This window comes from Apium graveolens, chromosome 1 (assembly GCF_009905375.1).
Source record: "Apium graveolens cultivar Ventura chromosome 1, ASM990537v1, whole genome shotgun sequence".
In the NCBI taxonomy this organism is placed as follows: Eukaryota; Viridiplantae; Streptophyta; class Magnoliopsida; order Apiales; family Apiaceae; genus Apium; species Apium graveolens.
Genome location: NC_133647.1, coordinates 187,980,344 through 188,003,394, shown reverse-complemented (window position 1 = coordinate 188,003,394; position 23,051 = coordinate 187,980,344).

Genomic DNA, 23,051 nt, shown 5'->3' with positions numbered 1-23,051 from the left:
AACAGGCTGCCTTCTCAAGCTGGTGAGCTATCTGAAGAATTTGGAGTAAATTCTAATGATGATGACTCTAATTATTTGCATGAGAGCATGAACTTAGGAGGAGTAGCAGGCCCAAGTTCTGTTCCTAATCTTCCTGCATGGGCATGGGCAAAACCTTCAACACCAGGAGAGTTTGGTGTCACTTTGGTCAAACAAGTCATGACAATTCAGCAGGCCATTCAGGAGACTCAGGATGCTGGTACCAAGGCAATTCTTCAAGCTCATCTGGAATCTCTGCATCTCTTGCAGTTGCAGCATTACCAGCAAAATCTAAGTGTGGATGAGCTCAAGCTGGACATTGCTGATCTGAAATCCTACAATGCTGAGAAATTGGATTCAGTTATACCCTATGGTACTATGCAAGATTTGTTGGGGAGACTAAGGAAGGCCTCTGATGCTGACAAGAGGCTAGCCAGATTGGAAGATAGGGTTCAAATCATTGAAGACTCTATGGTCACCATTCTTCAGAATCAACAAACTCAAACAAATCTACTCATGCAGCTGGCACAAGCACAAGGCTTGACCCCTACCCTTGATGATAACAAAAAGGGGGAGAATAAAGGGGAAGGGGAAGGAGAGCCATCTACAACAGTTCAGATTTCTCAAGTGCTAGTTCCTGTCATCACAACTTCTCCACCAATTCAAGTCAAAGGAAAGCTAGATGGAATTGATCTAATCCAGATAGCAGCAGCTGAATTGCAAGTCAAAGAGCAAAGGAAGAAGATTGATGAAAAGATGTAACTAATATTTGGTTCTACAACTTCTCAATCACAATCTGTGAAGCATAGCACAAAAGTGGAATCAATTATTATGGAACTCAAGCCAGTAGGGAGGCATAAGGATGGAGAAACTTCTTCCAAAGATCTGCAACCTATGGTTCTCAAGCCCAACAACAGATCCAATAAGGACTCTACGAAGAATCCTCTAAAAGAGGTGGATTTTCCTTTTCCAAAAGCAGATGAGGACAAGCTTTTAGGAAGAAGTATTGCATATCTCAAAGAGACCATGGATGAGGCTGTAAGGAGAAACATGGCTATTATTTTCAGAGAGGGAAAGAGCATATGTGTGATGCAAGGACATCCCAAATTCTCAATAGCAAAGAAGGAAGAAGCCAAACAGCTAAAGGCTGACAAAAGAGCACAAGCAAAGCTTGTAAAATAGCTAGAGTCAAGTCAGGCTGAAGATCAGAAAGAAATTGAAGACAAAGGCGAAGATGAAGCTATGGGGGACATGGTTGGTACTGAGATGGAGGAAAGAAGTAAGGAAGAATGGCAGAAAGGGAAAAGAAAGAAGGTCAATGCAAAGAGAAAGAAGGTAGATAAGACTGAAGAAACCCAATCAATATCCAAAACACTACCCTCTATTCCTGAACCCATTGTACCTGACCCCTTCATGAACATTCATGGTGAAACAATCATTCCCAAGGAGGAACCAATTGATTGGGACACCATCAAATTTCCCACCTTCCTAACCTCTTCTCCACCATCAAAGAAGCAGAAAAGAAGAATCAAATCAACACCCTCTAAAGCCTCAATCAAATTCACACAGAAGCCTAAGTCCAAACCTCAAAACTCTAAAGATGATTATGTTCACATCTGTGATATAAAAGAATTTTCAGACATTGAACTCTATCTGGATGAGCTGGAGGATGTAAGGGGAATAGCTGCCTACAGACAGCTACGAGAAAGACTAGTGTTCAAATACAAAGGAGCTGGGGAAAGAACATGGCCTCTTCACAGAATTCTGAATGAAGACTACACTACCTTGATTAGAGTCTACTCAGCCATACATAAGGATTCTGGCTTTACCAGAACTGCCAGGACTGAGATTCTCAACAAGATTGCCAACATAAGGAAAACTTGGAGGGAGCCCAATGCTTTGCCTAGAACTTTACTCATTCTAGAGAGAGGTATTACAATTCACAAATCACCTCATTGGTTGATGGAGTTCAGAGACAACAAAGGAGTCAGAAGATTTTTCAGAATTGAAGATCAGCTAAAGATTGCCAGTAATGAAACTCTCAAGGATATGCAATCTAAGTTAGATATCAATGAAGAAGATGAAGCTGAATTCTACAGACAACTTCAACTTCAAATAAAGGAGAATGACAGGAGGCTAGGAAAGAAAACCAGGGATCAAAGGAAAAGAAAGTAATTTGCTCAGGCTAAAGGAGCACCCTTGGAAACAATATATTTCTTCAATTTCATCTCAGCATATACACTTTTGCAGCACTTTTGAATTTCTGCTTTGTTACAGTTTATATATTTGTTAAGTGTTTTGTTATCATCAAGCTAAACCCAAATTTATGCCTACAGTTCTAGTAGACATAAATAGGGGGAGATTGTTAGGAATATGTGTATTAGTTTGATGATAAGTTCAGCAAAACACTTAAGTAGAAATCTAGTGTTTGTAGCCTCAACGGATAAGACCATCTTGGCTATCCGTTGAAGGAGTAGCCTTTCTTAGCAATAAGTTTGGTATTGTAGCACATCTCACTCTCTGGTTTCAAGCTGTAATTCTTAGATGTTGTTAGGAGATAATCAGTCATGTTGACTACTAATGGATGTACAAGTAGGAGGGCTAATTGTAAATATTTCATGCCTTGTAATTTTGTATAAGTGAAGAAGTGTCAACGGATATTGAAGACCTTCAACGGATAAGAAACTAAGCTTCAACGGATGTCTCTAACGCCTCAACGGATAAAGCTTCAACTGCTAGAGCATCAACGGATAAAGCCATCAACGGATGAAAGCTTCAACGGATACACTGCTAGAGCATCAACGGATAAAGCCATCAATGGATGAAAGCTTCAACGAATGCTCAGTCTCATAGCAGTTGATAGTGACAGTTAACAAAGCTGACAGAGGCACATGGATTGACAGAGATGTGGTAGCCTATTTCAGGAACAGCAGAAAAAGCAGCCGTTTTTAGTCTGGTTCAAAATGGAAAGTCAACAGATAATTCCATATTACACTGGATAAAAATGGAACAGAAACAAGTGGAGAACTATTGTCTTATTGTACTTTATCTTTGTCTTCACTTGTAAACTTGGTGTTATATAAACCAAGTAGTAGCTAGTAATTAGAAATGAATTTTCCCTGAGTTGTTTAAAAATATCAAGAGAGAAAATCATCTAGTTTGTACTAGGAAGCAGCTGTGATTTAATTTTGAATCACAGATTTTCTGAAATAACACATCTCTGGTGGAACAACAAACTCACCAGAAAAGTTTTTAAGTTCTTTGTGTTCATTACATTTGTGTTTAAATATATATCTGTCTGCATCAGCTCCAAGCAATTTACACACATTTGATCACTCAAACACTTAGTCTTACAAATTGCTCAAAACTTGAAAAAGTTTTGAGATTTACATTCAACCCCCCCTTCTGTAAATCTCATTGTTAGGCCACTGGGAATAACACAATCTTCCTCCAAGAAATTAGCAGCTTCCACTTGTGCTTTTCCTGTCTATTTTGCATCCTGCAAAATCTGCATCTGAGTAACCTATTAGCTTAAAGTCTGATTCTCTAGGATACCACAATTCTAGATCAGTTGTACGCTTGAGGTACTTGAAAATTCTTTTCACAGCTATTAGATGAGGTTCTCTTGGATCAGCCTGAAATCTTGCACAAAGACAGGTAGCATACATGATATCAGGTCTACTAGCAGTTAAATAGAGTAAAGAGCCAATCATACCTCTGTAGTTAGTAATATCTACTGATGAACCAGTATCTTTATCTAACTTGGTTGTAGTGGCCATGGGAGTGGATGCAGTTGAACTGTCTTGCACTCCAAATTTCTTGAGTAAATTTCTGGTGTACTTGGATTGACAGATAAAAGTACCTTCTTCATTTTGCTTGACTTGAAGTCCCAGAATATAACTAAGTTCTCCCATCATACTCATTTGATATCTTGACTGCATTAGCTTTGCAAACCTTTCACAGAGTTTGGTATTTGTAGAACCAAATATGATATCATCAACATATATCTGTACCAAAAATAAGTCCTTTCTATGGTTGAGGTAGAACAGTGTTTTATCAATTGTACCTTTATGAAATCCATTTTCTAGAAGGAATTGAGCTAAAGTCTCATAACATGCTCTAGGAGCTTGCTTAAGGCCATAAAGTGCTTTGTCAAGCCCGTAGACATGATTTGGAAATTTTGAATCTACAAAGCCTGGAGGTTGTTCAACATACACCTCTTCTTCCAATTCTCCATTTAGAAAAGCACTTTTTACATCCATTTGAAAGACTTTAAACTTTTTGTGAGCAACATAAGCCAAAAAGATTCTTATGGCTTCCAATCTAGCAACTGGTATAAATGTTTCATCATAATCAATATCCTCCTATTGAGAGTAGCCTTTAGCAACCAGCCTTGCTTTGTTCCTTATAATTATGCCATCGCTGTCAGTTTTGTTTCTGAACACCCACTTTGTGCCAACAACTGATTTGTTCTTTGGTCTTGGCACTAGGGTCCAGACTTTATTTCTTTCAAATTCATTTAACCCTTCCTACATTGCTTGCACCCAATCAGCATCTTGAAGAGCTTCTTCCACTTTCTTTGGTTTAGTCTAAGATAGAAAAGAATGATAGAGACATTTATTTGATGTTGCAGTTCTAGTTCTGACACCTGCTTCAGGATCTCCAATTATTAATTCAGGTGTTTGTGATTTGGTCCACTTCCTTGCAGATGGAAGTTGATTGCTAGAATTGGATCCTCCCCCATGATCCATGCTATCTCCATGCTATGAGTGTAGCACTCTGAGTAAAACAAGCAGTCTGCACAGCTTCAGCCCAAAAGTAGGTTGGTAGCTTTGCTTCATCAAGCATTGTTCGTGCAGCTACAATGAGAGTCCTATTCTTTTTTTCTACAACTCCATTTTGCTGTGGAGTTCCAGGTGCAGAAAATTCCTGTTTGATTCCATGCTCTTTGCAGAACTCTTCCATGATTGAATTCCTGAACTGAGTGTCATTATCACTTCTTATAATTTTGACAGAATCTTTGACCAATTTATCCAGCTGTATGACATGATCAGTTAGAGTAGATGCAGTTTCATTCTTCTTGTGCAGGAAATACACCCAAGTGTACCTTGTGAACTCATCCACTATAACCATAGCATATTTCTTTTTTTCAATAAACATGACATTGACTGGACCAAATAGATCAACATGCAGTAGGTGATAAGGCTCAAGAATTGAAGATTCAGTTTTGCTCTTGAATGAAGATTTTCTTTGTTTTGCCTTTTGACATGAATCACAAAGGCCATCAGGAGCAAATACTGATTTTGGCAGTCCTTTCACAAGATCTTTCTTTATAAGCTCATTTATGTTGTTGAAATTTAAATGAGAGAGTCTTTTGTGCCAATTCCAGCTTTCTTCAATTGATGCTCTACTCAACAGACAGATTGCAGAACCATCAGAACTTGTTGAAAGTCTGGCTTCATAAATGTTACCATGCCTGTAACCTTTCAGAACCACTTTTCCTGTAGAATTACTTACAACTTCATAGTGTTCTTTAAAGAAATCCACATGATAACCTCTGTCACAAATTTGACTCACACTTTGCAGATTGTGTTTAAGTCCTGAGACAAGAGCTGTTGTTTCAATGATGACATTCCCAAAATTGATATTGCCATATCCCAGAGTTTTTCCCATGTTACCATCTCCATAAGAAACTCCTGGGCTAGCTTTCTCCACAAATTCTGATAGCAGGGCTTTATTTCCAGTCATATGTCCTAAACATCCACTGTTTAGCACTAGGATATCTTTCCCGTTGCCCTGCAATCACAAAGACTACCATTGGTTAGTTTTAAGGACCCAGACTTGCTTGGAACCTTTGGCCTTTTTAAGTTTGTTATCATTTGTAGTGGATTTAATGTGACGCCCTTCAAATCCGGGGTCTAGATTTGGGGGTCACTAACTGATAAATTAAGAAATAATATACACAGCGGAATGAAAATACTAATTATGACCCCTGCATTCATAAGGATCGAGCACAGGTTATAATATTAAATAGATACTAACACAAACCATTAGTTATTATAACTACAACCTGATCAGGATAACCTCTACGTGAAGTTATACTAATCCTCAAAAGTCTAGTAAGTTTTACAACCATTTTATTTCTATTATTACACTACACACTAATGTACAAACTGCACCAGCTTCCAAATCCTACCTGCTGCTGCTGAGGTACTTGAAACCTAAAGATCTGAGGATGCACCAGAGGCACCCTCTTCCTAGCAGTGTGTAACAAACGAGGCATCTTAAGTCCTCTCTGAAAGATCGGCATAATAAAACAAGTATGAGCAATAAAATGCTCAGAAAGCAGTATAAATATATGCTCAAAAAGGTAACAACAATATCATGCTGATAAAGAAAGAACAACAGATGATAAATGATATCTTAACAAAACAGAAGCTATTAATAAGCTTATAAAATAGTAAACGATAAGTTTTAGATTGGGAATCATAATATTCTGACGGATGCCTTATCACATGTTGATCATCCACTGTGATAGAGCTGGATCATAATTCATAAAATTTGGATCCCAAAAATGAATACTCCACAAAGCTACATACCGGCCATAACCGATATATATACTTTAATAAAAAGGCACATTGTGGCCAAAGGACAAAATTGTATCAACATATTTCAGTTAGTACAATGCCCTAAATGCTGGACCGTCCGCCCGGGCCACTTACGCATCTTCCAATCAAAATAATTTTCTGTCATAAAGGAATCGAATCAATCGATATCCTATCATAATCTACTCCCCATTTCTCATGGTCCGGAGTAATCTCAGCAACTGATGGCGAAATAACTAGAATGATTACTTATTCGCTAAATATGCAATCAAAATCCACTGTATAGAGTAAATATTGATAGAATAGTTATTCACTATCTATCTGAAAATGAATTATATTCTAGCAGAACAATTGCTAGAATAACATGACTTCAATAATCCCAATGATTATATGCATGCAATGTCTTCCAAAAGCTTTATAAAATAGTTTAATCCAGATCTCTAAACATATAACTATTCTGGAAGTAGAATAGCGTATAAAAACTTGCATAATCAAAATCAATCATTTTGATGTATAAAACAATTAACTACTCTGGAATTAGAATAGTACAAGAAACTTGCCTTTGCACGCTGAACAGGAAATACTAGGCTGCCTGACTTTTACTAAGGGCCCGGCTCTCAGGATTCTATAAACCAAAATATTGCTTTTAATAAAAAAAACAGGCATAACTCAACTGACGTGTCTAAACGTCTCAACGATACTATCTACCCATTCATTTATAGCTAAGCATGGCATTTAGATAGCTAAACCGAAAGCAGATAAGTCACATAGCAGATAAATCGAAACCATTCCCCTGCCAGCTTCTTCCTCGTGCGAAGTCAGCAATTACCATTGCAACCCCGCACTTCTCCTCCCTGGACACTACAGCCACACCTAATACCAACACAACCTGCAAACCAAATCGCACGCTAACCCTCCCTTATTTATCCTGCAAACCACCCTTCCAACCCAACATTGACATTAACAACTGTAGCCAAAACTAAACAATACCCTACCAAAACACCTCCCCTGCCAACAAAACCAATGCAGCCACAACAACATTAACCAAAGAAAATCCCCTCCTGACATCCCTTTTTCCTTGCGCAACCAGCAACATAACACAGCCAAACTCAAGGAAGAGAAAAAAGAAAAGAAAAATTATAGAAAAATACGGTTATGGCCTCCTTAATCCATTCGAATAAACAGAAATAGCAACCACACGCTGATATTTTTCTAAACTCGAATCAACACAATCGAATTACACAAAACAAGGATATAAATTCATACAAAAAGAAATGAAACATGACATACTCGACTTAATCATAAACTACAGCAATTCCCAAAGAATTAATCATGAAATCAACGAGTACAACATATACAATCATATACCACTACTTACAACAACAATTAACAACTAAATTGGCCGGAGAATTCAAAAGAAAACAGTTAGCAGGGGCGGCTTCCGGCGGCCGCATTCGAGTTCGGTTGTTAAAAACCAAAACCAAAAGAAAAAAAAATGAGCTCGAATTTAATTGCTTATAGTACATATCACACCACTACTTATCCATAATTCACCCAAAAATCAAACCCCTTCCAACCGGCTATAGAACTTATATACACGGACTCGAGGATAGCAGCGAAACACAGCCAGAAAAATTTAGAATCCAATAATCAAGCGCAACCCTCCCAAACAACGAATTTAATTCGGCTAGAATCGAAAAGAAACGATTCGAAATTAACCTTGAAATAGGGGAATATGGAACAACTTTGTTTGGGCTTTAGGCTTCAACACTAAAGAAAGGCTTGAATCTTTAAGAATCGCTGGTGGCGATGAAGGCGGTATGAGAGATAGATGAAGAACAGGGAGAGATGGTGGTGCCTGTATGGGTGTTCTATTACGTGTGTGTGTGTATGGTTGGGTGTGTGTGTGGTTTTGTATCCATGTGTGTGTTATGTTGTTTTAGAATAAAAGGAACAGGGTATGTGTTTTAGGTGTATTGAATAAGGAAGGTGCAAGATATGTGATTATGCTGGGATAGGGATAGAAACAGTGAGGTGTGTCACTGATTAAATCAGCTGGAAAATTAACACGTATCTGTAAAATCAACACGTAGCTGCAAGACGTGTCTCGAAACCACGAATTCAGCTTTATATAAAAAAAACACCCATTTGCAGAAATAATGACATATATAGATTAATTAATTAAAGTACACGACTCTAGATAATTATTTTCGGAGAATATTTAATAAAATAATATTTTAATAAATTATATTTAATTTAATTTAAACCAAATATTTAATAATATAATAATAAATCCCAACAATAAATATAAAATATAAAAAAAATGCACGCAATATGATGTATAAAAACACGTAGCGTTTACACATGTTATAAATATTTCAAAAAATCATAAAATTCATATAAATGAATTTTTCGCACGTAACAATTATTCAACAATTATTCTGCCACTTACAGAACCACGGATAAAATTTAACAATTATTATTTTTAAAACAGAGATATTTTTAAAATAACTTACACGCATGTTATTGCATTTAACAATTTATACAATATTTACATACCGGATATTACAACCTCCCCCCCCCCTTAACAGGATTCTGTCCTCGGAATCAGCCTAAGAGAATATGTGAGGATACTTGGCAAGCATTTTGCTTTCAAGCTCCCAAGTTGACTCTTCAACTTTAGGATTCCTCCACAGGATTCACACTAAAGACACAGTCTTATTCCTAAGCACTCTTTCTTGCCAGTCTAAAATCTGAACTGGTCTCTCAATAAAAGACAAATCTGGCTGAACCTCTATAGGTTCATACTCTATTACATGACTTGAATCTGGAAAATAACGCTTGAGCATCGACACTTGGAACACATTATGAATGTGCTGCAGATGGGGTGGTAAGGCTAACTCATAAGCTACCTTGCCCACACGTTTCAAAATCTCAAAAGGTCCGATATAACAAGGACTCAACTTTCCTTTCTTTCCAAATCTGGATAAGCCTTTCCAAGGTGAAATCTTTAATAGTACAACCTCTCCAACTTTAAATTCCACATCTTTTCTGGCAGGATCAGCATATTTGCGTTGTCGATCTTGAGCTGCCACTAACCTTTTCCTAATGAGATCCAAATTTTCTTTTGTCTGTTGAATCAATTCGGGACCCAAAATCTTCCTTTCACCTACTTCGTCCCAACAGATTGGAGATCTACATCTTCTACCATATAAAGCTTCGGGCGGCGGCATTCCAATACTTGTATGATAATTGTTATTGTAAGAAAACTCAACCAAGGGTAGATGTTCGTCCCAACTGCCTTTGAAATCTAAAGCACGAACTCTCAACATGTCCTCGATAGTATGGATTGTCCTTTCACTTTGACCATCTGTCTGCGGATGATATGCAGTGCTCATATTTAACTTTGTCCCTAGACAGTTCTGAAAGTTTTTCCAAAATCTTGAATTAAATCGAGGATCTTTATCTGACACTATAGACACTGGTACTCCATGTCGAACCACGATTTCCTTTAGATATAACTGAACCAATTTATCCAATGAAAATCTCTCGTTGATAGGAAGGAAATGTGCTGATTTAGTTAATCTGTCAATGATAACCCATATAGCGTCATGATTTGCCTTGGTTATTGGTAACCCAACCACAAAGTCCATTGCAAGATGTTCCCACTTCCATTCTGGAATGTCCAGTGGCTGTATTAAACCACTGGGTCTTTGATGTTCCGCTTTAACTTTTTGGCAAGTGTAACACTTACTTACCCACTCCGCAATCTCCTTCCTCATACTTGGCCACCAAAAATTTTCTCTCAAGTCTATATACATCTTCGTACCCCTGGATGAATTGAATACCTGGAGTTGTGAGCATCTCAAAGAATTTCCTCCTTTAGCTCAGCTACATTAGGTATCCATATCCTGGAAGAAAACCTTGGGATCCCTTTGTCATCTTTTTGGCTTCTTAATTCTTCTCCTGATAATTCTTTTTGTTCATGGCTCATTGTTTTCTCTTGACATTTTCTTATTTTCTCTAACAATTCTGGTTGAAAAGACATAGTACATATCATATCTATAGATGTACTTGAAATATTGACCTCTATTTCAAGCTTCTCAAATTCCTTGATCAATTCCTCAGATGAAATGACCATATTCAACCTTTCCTTTCTGCTCAAAGCATCTGCCACCACATTTGCCTTGCCTGGATGATAGTGGATTGCACAATCGTAATCTTTGATCAGCTCCAACCATCTTCGTTGTCTCATATTCAGTTCTTTTTGGGTGAAGATATACTTTAAACTCTTGTGGTCCGTGTAGATTTCACACTTTTCTCCATAGAGGTAATGTCTCCATATCTTTAATGCAAAGACTATAGCTGCCAGCTCTAGGTCATGGGTTGGATACTTCTGTTCATGGGGTTTCAGTTGCCTTGACGCGTAAGCTATTACCTTATCATGTTGCATCAAAACACAGCCTAAACCCTTGTGTGAAGCGTCACTATAAATTACGAAGTTCCCTTGATCATCTGATAAGACCAGTACAGGTGCTGATACTAATCTGTTCTTTAAATCTTGGAAACTTTCCTCGTACTTCTCTGTCCATTCAAATTTCTCATTTTTCCTGGTAAGTTTTGTCAGTGGAGTAGCGATCCTTGCGAAGTTTTGCACAAATCTTCTATAGTAACCTGCTAATCCCATAAAGCTTCTCACCTCTGTTGGAGTCTTCGGTCTTTCCCAATTCATCACGGCTTCAATCTTTGACGGGTCTACTTTTACTCCTTCATTACTGATAACATGCCCCAGAAATTGTACTTCTCATAACCAAAACTCACACTTTGAAAACTTTGCGTACAATTTCTGATGTCGTAGTATTTCCAAAACTATCCTTATATGTTCAACATGTTGTAGCTCTGTTTTGGAGTAAACCAAAATATCATCTATGAATACGATCACAAATTTATCCAGATACTTCTTGAACACTCGATTCATCAGGTCCATGAAAGCTGCTGGTGCATTTTTAACCCAAATGCCATTACCAAAAACTCATAATGTCCATATCGGGTTCTGAAAGCTGTTTTTGGAATGTCCTCTGGCTTAATCTTCAGTTGATGGTATCCCGATCTTAAATCAATCTTAGAAAACCATATAGCATCTTTTAATTGGTCAAACAAATCATCAATCCTTGGCAATGGGTACTTGTTCTTAATGGTTAATTTATTCAACTCACGATAATCAATACATAGCCGCATACTCCCATCCTTCTTTTTGACAAACAATACTGATACGCCCCATGGGGATACACTTGGTCTTATAAATCCTTTGTCCAAAAGATCCTGTAGCTGAACTACCAATTCCTTCATTTCAATTGGGGCCATCCGGTATGGAGCCTTGGAAACTGGGTCTGTTCCTGGTGCCAATTCAATAGCAAACTCAATTTCTCGGTCGGGAGGTAATCCTGGTAAATCATCTGGGAATACGTCTGGAAACTCATTAACTATCGGAACAGCTTCTAGATTTGGAATCTCCTTCTCGGTATCTATTACGTTGGCTAAAAATGCTCCACAATTCTGGCTTAGCAATTTCTTGGCTTGAGCTATTGATAAGAATTTTTTCTCTTTTTTATTTCCCCTGAATACCACTTTCTTCTTTTGATTCCCTGACTGAAGTCTCACTCTTCTATTTCTACAGTCGATTTGAGCATTATTCTTCGACAACCAATCCATCCGTAGGATAACATCAAATTCTCCCAACTTAAAGGGTATTAATCCAGCTTGAAAATGATGTCCCCCTATCTCAATGTCACACTTTGGACATACTTGATCTACTGCCACTTGATTCTTATTAGCTAGTTCTATCATTAGCGCTTTATCTAACAGTTCTAATTCACAATGCAGTTTATCAACAAAATCCGTAGAAATAAATGACCTGGTAGCTCCAGAATCAATCAAAACTTTAGCATTTATGGAGTTTACTGGAAGCGTACCTGCAACTACCTCCGAACTCTGAACTGCATCTTTCATTGACATGTTAAATGTTCTGGCTTTGGGCTGAGCTGGAGGTCCTTCAATCCTTGGTACCCTTTGAGATGGAGCATCTGTGATCCTGGGTGTATTATTGGCCAATTCTGATGTAGGACAATTTCTAGAGTGATGTCCTGGTTTTCCACATATAAAACAATTGCCCCCTGGTTTCTAGCTTTGAATCAAACTTGGACACTTATTAGAAAAATGTCCTTTCTTTCCACACTTGAAACACAGCACATTGGTTGAACAGTTCCCAATATGCCTTCCACCACAGTATCTACAATAAGGTATGGAAGAGGGGTTGAACCTTTGCTGACTCTGGTACCTGGTCTGGTTAACTTGGTTCCCATTTCCATTAGATGGTTTCCTGAAGTTTACATTTCGGTTTGGCTGCATTTCTGGCTTCTTATTAAAACGGTTCTGAAAGTTGCTTTGTTGTGGTCCTCCTCCCAAAGATTCAAATTTCCTTTTCTTTGCCTCCCTTTCTTTTTGAGATGTGTCACTTCTACTTTCGATGACCATTGCTTTCTGGACTACTGCCACATAGGAAGTCATTTCAAACATAGCCACTTTATCCTGAATCCAATATTTCAACTCCTGCTGAAATCATTTTGCCCTTTTTTCATCCGTGTCAACTTGATCGGGAACAAATCTAGCTAATTCCGTGAACTTTGCCTCATATTCCACAACACTCAAATTGTCTTGCGTTAAACTCAAAAACTTAATCTCCATTTGGTTCTTCATATATCTTGGAAAAATTTTTTTTTTTAGAAACAACTCTGTGAATTTTTCCCAGGTTACTACCTGATCTTCTTCCAACGACTATTTGGATTCCCACCAGTAGTTTGCCTCCCCCTTGAGGAAATAGCTAGCAAACTTGGTTTTCTGTTCATCTCTTACTCCAACCAATTCAAATGCTTTTTCTATTTCTTTAAGTCGAGCATTTGCTTCAACTGGATCAGCACTCCCTTTGAATTCAGGTGGATTTACTGCTTGAAAATTTTTAAAAGTTATCACAGGCACAACTGCTTGTTGTTGTTGCTACTGCTGTTATTGCTATTGTAGCTGTTGTTGTGCAAGTTAGTTAACTTGTTGCTGCATCAGTTCCAGCATCTAAACAACTGCTGGGTCAGTATAAGTCTCAGTACAGTTTCCCCCTGATTTATTACCCTTCTTAGGACCCATTTTTCTGAAAATAAAATAGGAAATGTTTATAATCTGCTAAGCATGGCTATAAATATGTAGCAATTTAATAACATGACTAAAAAAATTTCATGCATAAAATCCTTTTATCCACGTTATAAATTTACCAACATTTTTAATACCTGCTGCATATTGTATTTGCTTCAAAATCTCAGAGAATAATTATTTAATAAGGAATGACAAAAAAATAGTCACTACTATAAAGTGTTCAAATAAACAATTACATGGATATAAGTACAAAATCTGAACAATTTTCTAAATTTTAAACCAAAATATACTATCTCTGGATTTAATGAATTTAGATACTACGGAAGAAATTAATACTAAATAATTAAAACTGGAAATAAAATAAAGCTGATACGACCACTGAGCTGCTGTACAACCCCACACACACACACACACATATATATATATATATAAAAGTATAGATACATCCAACTCAAAACATAGCTCAGCTTACCTAATACAATCTAAAGAAAACATACATTCTGATAATAAGAGTGACAGAATAAGGAGTATACTCTACTACAAAAGATATCCTCACTCCATCAATCTGATCCAGCTGCCGCTGGCACTCTCCTCGCATCCAAACTGCATCATATCTCACTGGCTCTCGCCACAATACACAACAAAACAGGAGAAGGATACCCTCCGCTCTGTACTGGGTCTCTCGCCTCCTAAACCATCTCGTCTCTCATCATCTAGCCACGCGGCTCATGTACCGCGCGTAGCTCTGACAGAATCCAGCTCACCAACCTTGTAACTCTGCGGGCCTCCACGTCCCACTCACTAATGGACGGAAGCTCTGCCAACCTAGCCCTAGCAACCTGCTCAATTGCCCGAACTCTTGACTGTACCTCGGAACCTGAAACAACCCCTCTCGGAGCGGTTGTCTGTGCCATCTCCCTGACTGTCTGACTCATTCCAGCATTCTGAACCCTGAGGAAAACACATTCTCTCCCCACTGCTGCATATATATGGAAGGGAACCGCATTAGGGGCCACTGCTGCGGGAGTCCTGGAAGAAACTGAAGCAATAGAGGTTGCTGGACTCAGTGCCCTGGTATGCCTGGTCGCTGAATGAACCATCTCTCGAGAAACAGCCATGCGAGCCTCCTCCATGACCCTCATAACCCGGGTCTCACCCGCCTCGGATACATTCACTGCTATCTCAGTACGCACTGATAGCACAGCCCTCTCGGCTACCCCGACTACCTCCGGATCTGAAACCACCTGCTGCATCATCTCCACTACAGGGTCCACCGGCATTTCAACTCTCTATTCAGTAACTGCTATGGGTCCGCTCTGGACCGACTCATCTGAATCTGACGAAGGAGATGGACGTCCTATTCGTCCATCGGAGTAACCCGTCTCATCTGAACCTTCATCCTCTGTAATATCTGGGATATACCGTGTAATTATTTTGCTAATAAATAATTATTATATGTGTTCAGTATCTATTCTGTGAATTATTTGTTAAGTGTTAAATGTGTCTGGATGTTTAAAAATAATATTAATTGAGTATTTTAATTTTTATATGTCCAAAATAAATTATAGATAATTGTCATATCTTCCTAATTATTTTTAGGTTGATTTATGATTTTGTAGGAATTATATGGATTTTATAAAATCTTTTTCCGAGTATTTAAAAACTATTTTATACAATCGGGAACCAACCGATGTCATCCGTTTTTACGTTTTATAACCCGAAACTCTTCCGAGAACCCCTTCCTAACCTAATTGCAATATTCTGAGCATTTTCCATGTTTCGACTTTTCGATCCGGCGTACGGTTTGTCCTGCGCGGGTCCCGACACAAAATTTTCGATACATTATTCGTTTCGGTAAATCGATAAAACTCGTATTTTCGATAAACGGGATCTTTTTATTAAAATATCACAATTATCACTTCGTAATACGTGTAACCAGGCGCTGAGACCAAGACCGCAGTACAAATTGTACTGATTTGGATATTTATCCCGAAAACCGGTACCGTTTGGATCAGCTTTTATAAATAAACGTACCATTTCATATCCGGAATGATCCTTTGGGATACTAATTTTCCGTAATTATAAATAGCCTTTACCGTATTTTATTTCATATCAAAAATCATTTGCAGTCAGCTAAATATATAATTTTCCAGAGAAAAACCCTAATTTCATAAAACCTTCTGAGAATCAAACCACGGTTTCAAGGTGTTAAAGAAATCCGTTTGGAAAGTTGGAGTAACCAAAACGAAGGATTTGGAGTGTACTTTCAGATTCCAGGACTCGTTTTACTGCAGAAATCAAGGTTTAATTTCTATATTTTTAATTATTTTCGAATTATTTTTATTAAAAATATGAATTTTTGTTCGGATGATTGTTTGAATGATTTGATGATTGCATGTTGTAAAGCTTGTTTTCCTGATGATTTTCATATGTCATATGTCTGATTTGGAGTTCAATAACATGTTCAAAATTGAGTTTAATTTTTGAATTTCAAAATTAGGGTTTATAACCCGTATGAATGTTTTCAATTGAAATTTTGGGGCTTTTTGATTTAGGGGTTATTAGCTGTTGATTTATAGTGGATTGTGTTCCTTATGAAATTTGCAATCGATTGATATATAGCTCGTTAACAGAGGATGTATGAATCGAAGGGAGTTGTGTTTTGAAGTTTTCGATGTTTCGCCGGAAACCGGCGATGTTCTTGGCCATTTTTCGGCCAGGACAGGGATGATTGATGTGTTTTGATTGCACGAATAGATTCCTGGTGTTGTGTAGTTCATATCTGGAGGTGTTGGTGGGGTGAGGACGCCGGGATCGTCTTCTCCGGCGAGACAGAACTTTTCCGGCAACCCCTTGTAGAAATTGCAGTATAGTACCTGTAGTTTTAAAAACGATGAAGTTCAGTCCCTGAACTTTCCAGAGTTTGCAAATTTAGGATTCCTGTTTTAAAAATGTTTAAAAATCATATTTTCTATTTATTTTAATTATGAAAATTCGTTTTTAATTTCTAAAAATTCTAAAAATTATCATTTTAATTCCAAAAATTATTTTTAATTCAAAAATAAATCTGAATTAATTAGTTAATTAATTTCAGTTAATTTTTAATTGATTAATTGGTCAATTAATTCAAAAATTAATTGATTAATTGATTTAACTAATTATTAATTGATTTTAATTAATTATTTAATTAGATTTGATTATTTAAAAATTCCGAAAAATAGTTTCGAGCTTTAAAATATTATTTTAAATTGTTTTCAAGGCTCGATAATTATTATAAAATTGTTTTGAAGCCAGAATTGGCCAACCGAACCTTGTCTATTACTCCGAAAGTGATCTAACGACCCGTTTTAATTCCGAAAAATGTTTTAAAAATCATTTTATATAGCCAGAAGCCTATTTATGACCCGAGACCTCTTTATAAATGATATATCATTGATTATCTGACGTGTTATGTGTTATATGTGACTTGTTGGTTGACTGTCGGTCTATATATTCGATGTTTACTTGTTTATAGTATAACTTTCAATCCGTTAATCGGATTTGGGTGAAACGAAGGGTAGATAGAAGTGTGTTTCGAATAGAATCGTATAAGTTAAATATTGATAGATGTTTATGATATGTGAGCAAAAGAGGCAAGGCGTAGGAAAGGGAAACAGGTAGTCGAGGAGTAAGACAGTTGTGATTGAAAGTGAGTGCAGTATAGCAAGCTAATACCAGGCAAGTGTTCTGAACTTTCTCGAGATATATTGTAGTGAATTGATAGTCCTGTTTTATATTGCAAGTGCTTTGAAACACTGAACCGAAAACCCTGATTCCAGTTATTGATCTTGAGCCGTAAACTTTATTCGTTTTAAACTATTGATTGTTATATACCCAGATACGAACCACAAATATACGATACTACTCCACAAATACATACAAACTAAATACCAAACACTGAACCGAATTACTTATATACTCAAACCATTGTACCTTATGATATGAAAGACCAATTCTTGGTAACCCTGAAACACTAATTCCTTTGTTATCCAATTCTTTCATTACCAAACAGCCAAGCTTTGAAAATGCCATATTGATCCTTATAAAGATTGAAACCATTTCATTATTGAATGTCCAATGTTGTTAATGATTCTGTTTATTGCTTATTATTGTTTATCCTGTTATTATGTTAGAATTGGATTGTTTTTTATAAAATTATGGACCAGATTCGTGGTCAGACCATATAATGGTCAAGTTAGGCCAATTTGTGCCTTGGATCCAGTAGTTAGAGCAGTGTTGTGTGCTTTGCTCGGGGTTAGTGCGTGACTGATCAGCAGCCTAACCTTGGTTTTTAAAATGAAAATATAATATCCAATTCTAAATCATAATTCATTGTTCACTCAATATCATAAACCTTTTTCACTTGATGATCATTATTCTCAGTTTTGTCATTGTGACTTGCTGAGCAAGTTAGCTCATTTGTGCGATGTTGTTTATGTCCTTTTCCAGTTAAGAAGGAACCAGTTGGTACCAAGGATCCCCAGTCCAGCACGAGAGCTAGGGGTTCAGGTTGATCGAGTTAAGCTAGTAGGCACCTTTTAGAGTAATTTAAGTTTATAATAATGTTTATTATTCAATTCTGAGTTTGAATAGTTGGGATTTGAATGTTTGTAATATAAGTAGGTGTGTTTGGCTTGTGTGCATACTTTAACCTGTTGCGGTCCGTGGTAGTTGGTAAGTAGGGTCACTGCATATTACTATTATCTTTATTATTGTTATAAGCAGGTTATAAATAAGGTGTGTGTGTGTGGACCCCAAACTTCTGACCCGGGTTTGGAGGGCGCCACAGGTTTGGTATCAGAGCTACAGGTTATAAGTCACTGACACAAGCCTAGGTTGACGGGAATGGGTAGAGGGTTAGGATTAGAAGTAAGGAATAGAAAGATAGAACGTCGAGAGGTTGAGTGCTACGGTATAACAGGTATTAGTATGATTCGCGTTGTGGTTCGAGATTCTTATACTGCGATATGATTTCAGATAGAAGCGATGGCCGACTCTTTCATCCCCGTACCAGTTGATCACTCAGAGCCTTCAGTTGGAGTACCATCTTCAGATCCATGTCCTGTTGTTCCACCAGTATTGGCTATTTTACCTGCACCTGTGTTGCAGCCCGTACCACTGCAGGCTATTCCACCTCCAGGCATGAGGCCACCTATCAGAGGACCCCCACCAGCTGATTCAGATTCCACTGGGCATTCAGTTGTGAGTGCCCCATTCCAGTCTACATTGCATCCAGTTCCTTATTACCGGTATGAGGCTCTTCTATTGGAGCGTGATTCCTTGTTGGACCAGATCTGAGAGCTACAACATATCATCAGGACTACAGATGTTGATCGTGGTGTGAGGGAGCTTTGAGAGGAGATCCATGTGACACGTAGGATTCTTGAGGCTAGGCTACATGGAGCTACACTACCTGGTCGAGGCCCTGACGTACTGATGGGATGGGCTACTGAGGTGATGGAGGACTTTGAGAGGCTGGGAGGACCAGAGTTTCCTTGGAGTTGAGCCAGAGACCCAGAGATAGAGATGCTGATCAGAGTTGTTATTTGTGTAGTATGTACAGTAGTGTGTAGTATGTATCAGTAGACTTTTGAGTTATATTTATAGACTAGAGTTGCTGACTAGTGAGTAGGTTGTTGTACCCTTTTGCTTTTACTTCCGAAGCGTCTTTACGCTTGTGTTACCCAAAACTTTTGATCTATATATATCAGTACTTTCTCCTTTCCAGCATTGTCATTTACTTTACTGCACCTGTTTTACTTTACCTTATTTATTGCACCAGTTATACCCCTGTGATACCAAGTACCCTATTTCCTTAACTGTTTATATTCTGTAAAGAAGCATGCAATTTACTTAGTTCAACTGTTACAACTGTTTTCAAAAAGAGATATTTCTGTTTTACAAAACTTTTCTTTTATGCAAAGAATTTGATTTAAAAGCTAAATAAGTTGTTTGATTCTTTACAAAAAAAATGCCTCCCAGAAGAAATACCCGTATCAACTTCCAGAATGAAGAAACCAACAACAACAACAACAATAACAACCAAGATGATACAAACCAGAATGCAAACCCAGGACCTATAGACCTAGCAATAGCCCAGATTCTCCAAATCTTGGCCCAACAAACAGTTCACCTGGCACAACAACAGCAAAGACAGACCAACCCCCAGGTAACTTTCAAAACTTTTCAGGCGGTAAACCCACCAGAATTCAAGGGTTCCTTACAGCCGATTGAAGCAAATGTTTGGTTAAAGGAGATAGAGAAGGCATTTGCCTTAGTAAAAGTAAAGGAAGAACAGAAGGTTGAGTTTGCCAGCTATTATTTGAAGAATGAGGCCACCTATTGGTGGGAGATGGTGAAGACATTGGAAGGAACAGATGTTATTACATGGGAGAGGTTTAAGGAATTGTTTTTAGAAAAGTATTCTTCCCAGTTTGTCCAGGATCAGATGGAGTTGAAGTTTTTAGAGTTAAAGCAAGGAAATATGTCGGTGGCAGATTATGAGAGTAAGTTTGAAGAATTGTCAAGGTATGTGCCATCATATGTGGATACTGACAGGAAGAAGGCTAAAAGATTCCAGCATGGTCTAAAACCATGGATTAGAGGTAAGGTAGCCATTTTTGAATTAGACAGTTATGCAGGAGTTGTACAGAAGGCCATGATTGCAGAGACAGAGAGCGAAATGTCACAGAAGGAGAAAGAAAGTAAGAAAAGGAAATTTGAGGGAAATGAAGGTCAGTCACAACCAAGGAAGTTTCCAAAATTTAAGAAGGGCAAGTTTCAGCCAGGGAGAAATTCTAATTTCAGGAGACAAAATGCAGGCGACGGAGGCCAGGGCAACCGTCCAGTTAATGTGAATCAGCCGAATCAATTGAGATTAACTTTTCCAGATTATCAGGTATGTGGGAAGAAACATGGAGGAGTTTGTAATAAGTTGAATGTGGTTTGTTTCAAGTGCAACCAGAAAGGGCACTATTCGAGGGAGTGCCGAAATCAGCCAGCGAGAGAACCAGCAAATAAGGATTAGCCTATCTGAAATCCAGCAGTGAAGGTTCCATCCATTGGATTTACGTGCTTCAAATATGGAAAGCCATGACATATAGCAAGGGATTACAAGACACCATCCCCAGTCAGTAATGCATTGAGGATTATGGGATCTACCCCAGCAGTGAACGAGACTCCAAGGGCTAGAGTTTTTGATATGTCTGTGAAGGACACTATCCAGGATACTGATGTCGTGGCAGGTACGCTTAATGTGAATTCTTTATGTGCCAAAGTGTTAATAGATTCGGGAGCAACTCGATCGTTTGTTTCACAAGATTTTGTTAATAGGCTAAATTGTCCAGTTGAGTATTTAAATGAGATAATGACTCTGGAATTAGCAAATCAAGAACGTGTATCTGTTAATCAAGTTTGTGGGAATTGTGAGATTGAGATTTCTGGTAGTAGGTTTTGTGTAGATTTGATACCATTTAAGTTAGGAGAATTTGACGTTATCCTAGGAATGGATTGGTTATCTAAGCACGATGCCCAGATAGATTGTCGAAATAAGAAGGTAATGGTGAAGACGCCAGATGAAAGGATAGTAACGTTTAAGGGCCATAAGCAAGTAAAGAAGTTCTTAACAATGATTCAAGCCAAGAAGTTACTACGGCAAGGATGCGAGCATTTTGTTGCATATGTTATTGACAAAAGTCAGGAGCCAGCAAAACTTGAAGATATTCCAGTCGTCAATGAATTTCCAGACGTGTTTCCCGATGAGTTACCAGAACTTCCTTCAGACAGAGAAATTGAGTTTGCAATCGACTTAGCACCTGGAACAGAACCAGTATCCAAGGCCCCGTACAGAATGGCGCTCGTTGAGATGAAAGAGATAGCGAAACAATTGCAAGAGTTGTTAGAGAAAGGAGTAATCAGATCCTGTGTATCCCCGTGGGGTGCACCGGTACTATTTGTTAAAAAGAAGGATGGAAGCATGAGACTGTGCATCGCCTATAGGGAGCTCAATAAGCTTACAATCAAGAACAAGTATCCGTTACCCAGAATTGACGATCTATTTGACCAATTGAAGGGAGCCAAGTACTTCTCCAAGATTGACTTAAGATCGGGATATCATCAACTAAAGATTAAGCCAGAGGATATACCAAAGACAACTTTCAGGACAAGGTATGGACATTATGAATTTTTAGTGATGTCTTTTGGATTGACAAATGCCCCGGCAGCGTTCATGGACCTGATGAATAGAATTTTCAAGGAATATTTGGATAAGTTCGTTATTGTGTTTATAGACGATATATTGATTTATTTAAAGACGGAAGAGTATCATGCAGCACATTTGAGAACAGCTTTGGAGATTTTAAGGAAAAAGAAGTTATATGCTAAATTCTCGAAATGTGAATTTTGGCTACAGGAAGTTCAGTTCTTAGGACACATAGTCAGTAATGAAGGGATCAAAGTGGACCCAGCAAAGATTGAGGCCATTACAAATTGGGAAAGACCGAGAACACCCACAGAGGTAAGAAGTTTCTTGGGATTAGCGGGATATTATCGTCGATTCGTTCAAAATTTCTCAAGGATTGCAACACCATTGACAAAGCTTACACGGAAGAATAAAAAGTTTATATGGAACGATAAATGCGAAGAAAGTTTTCAGGGATTGAAGCGAAGATTAATCACGACACCTGTTTTGTCACTTCCAGACGATCAAGGGAATTTCGTAATTTATAGCGATGCTTCTCATAAAGGACTAAATTGTGTTCTGATGCAACACAATAAGGTGATTACGTATGCATCAAGGCAACTGAAGCCACACAAACAGAAATATCATACTCATGATTTGAAGCTAGCAGCCATAGTTTTCGCTTTGAAGATTTGGAGACATTATCTGTATTAGGAAAAATGCGAGATTTACACGGATCACAAAAGTTTGAAGTACATATTCACACAGAAGGAGCTTAATATGAGGCAAAGGAGATGGTTAGAATTAATCAAGGATTACGACTGCACGATTAATTATCATCCCGGTAAAGCGAACGTTGTAGTAGATGCGTTGAGTCGGAAGGAAAAGTTAAATGTGTTATCAGTACCCAAAGATATATATAAGGAATTTCAGAAATTGGAATTGGAAATTAAAGTTTGCAAGCCTGATGAAGCAAAAGTGTATAGTATGACTTTCCAGTCGGAATT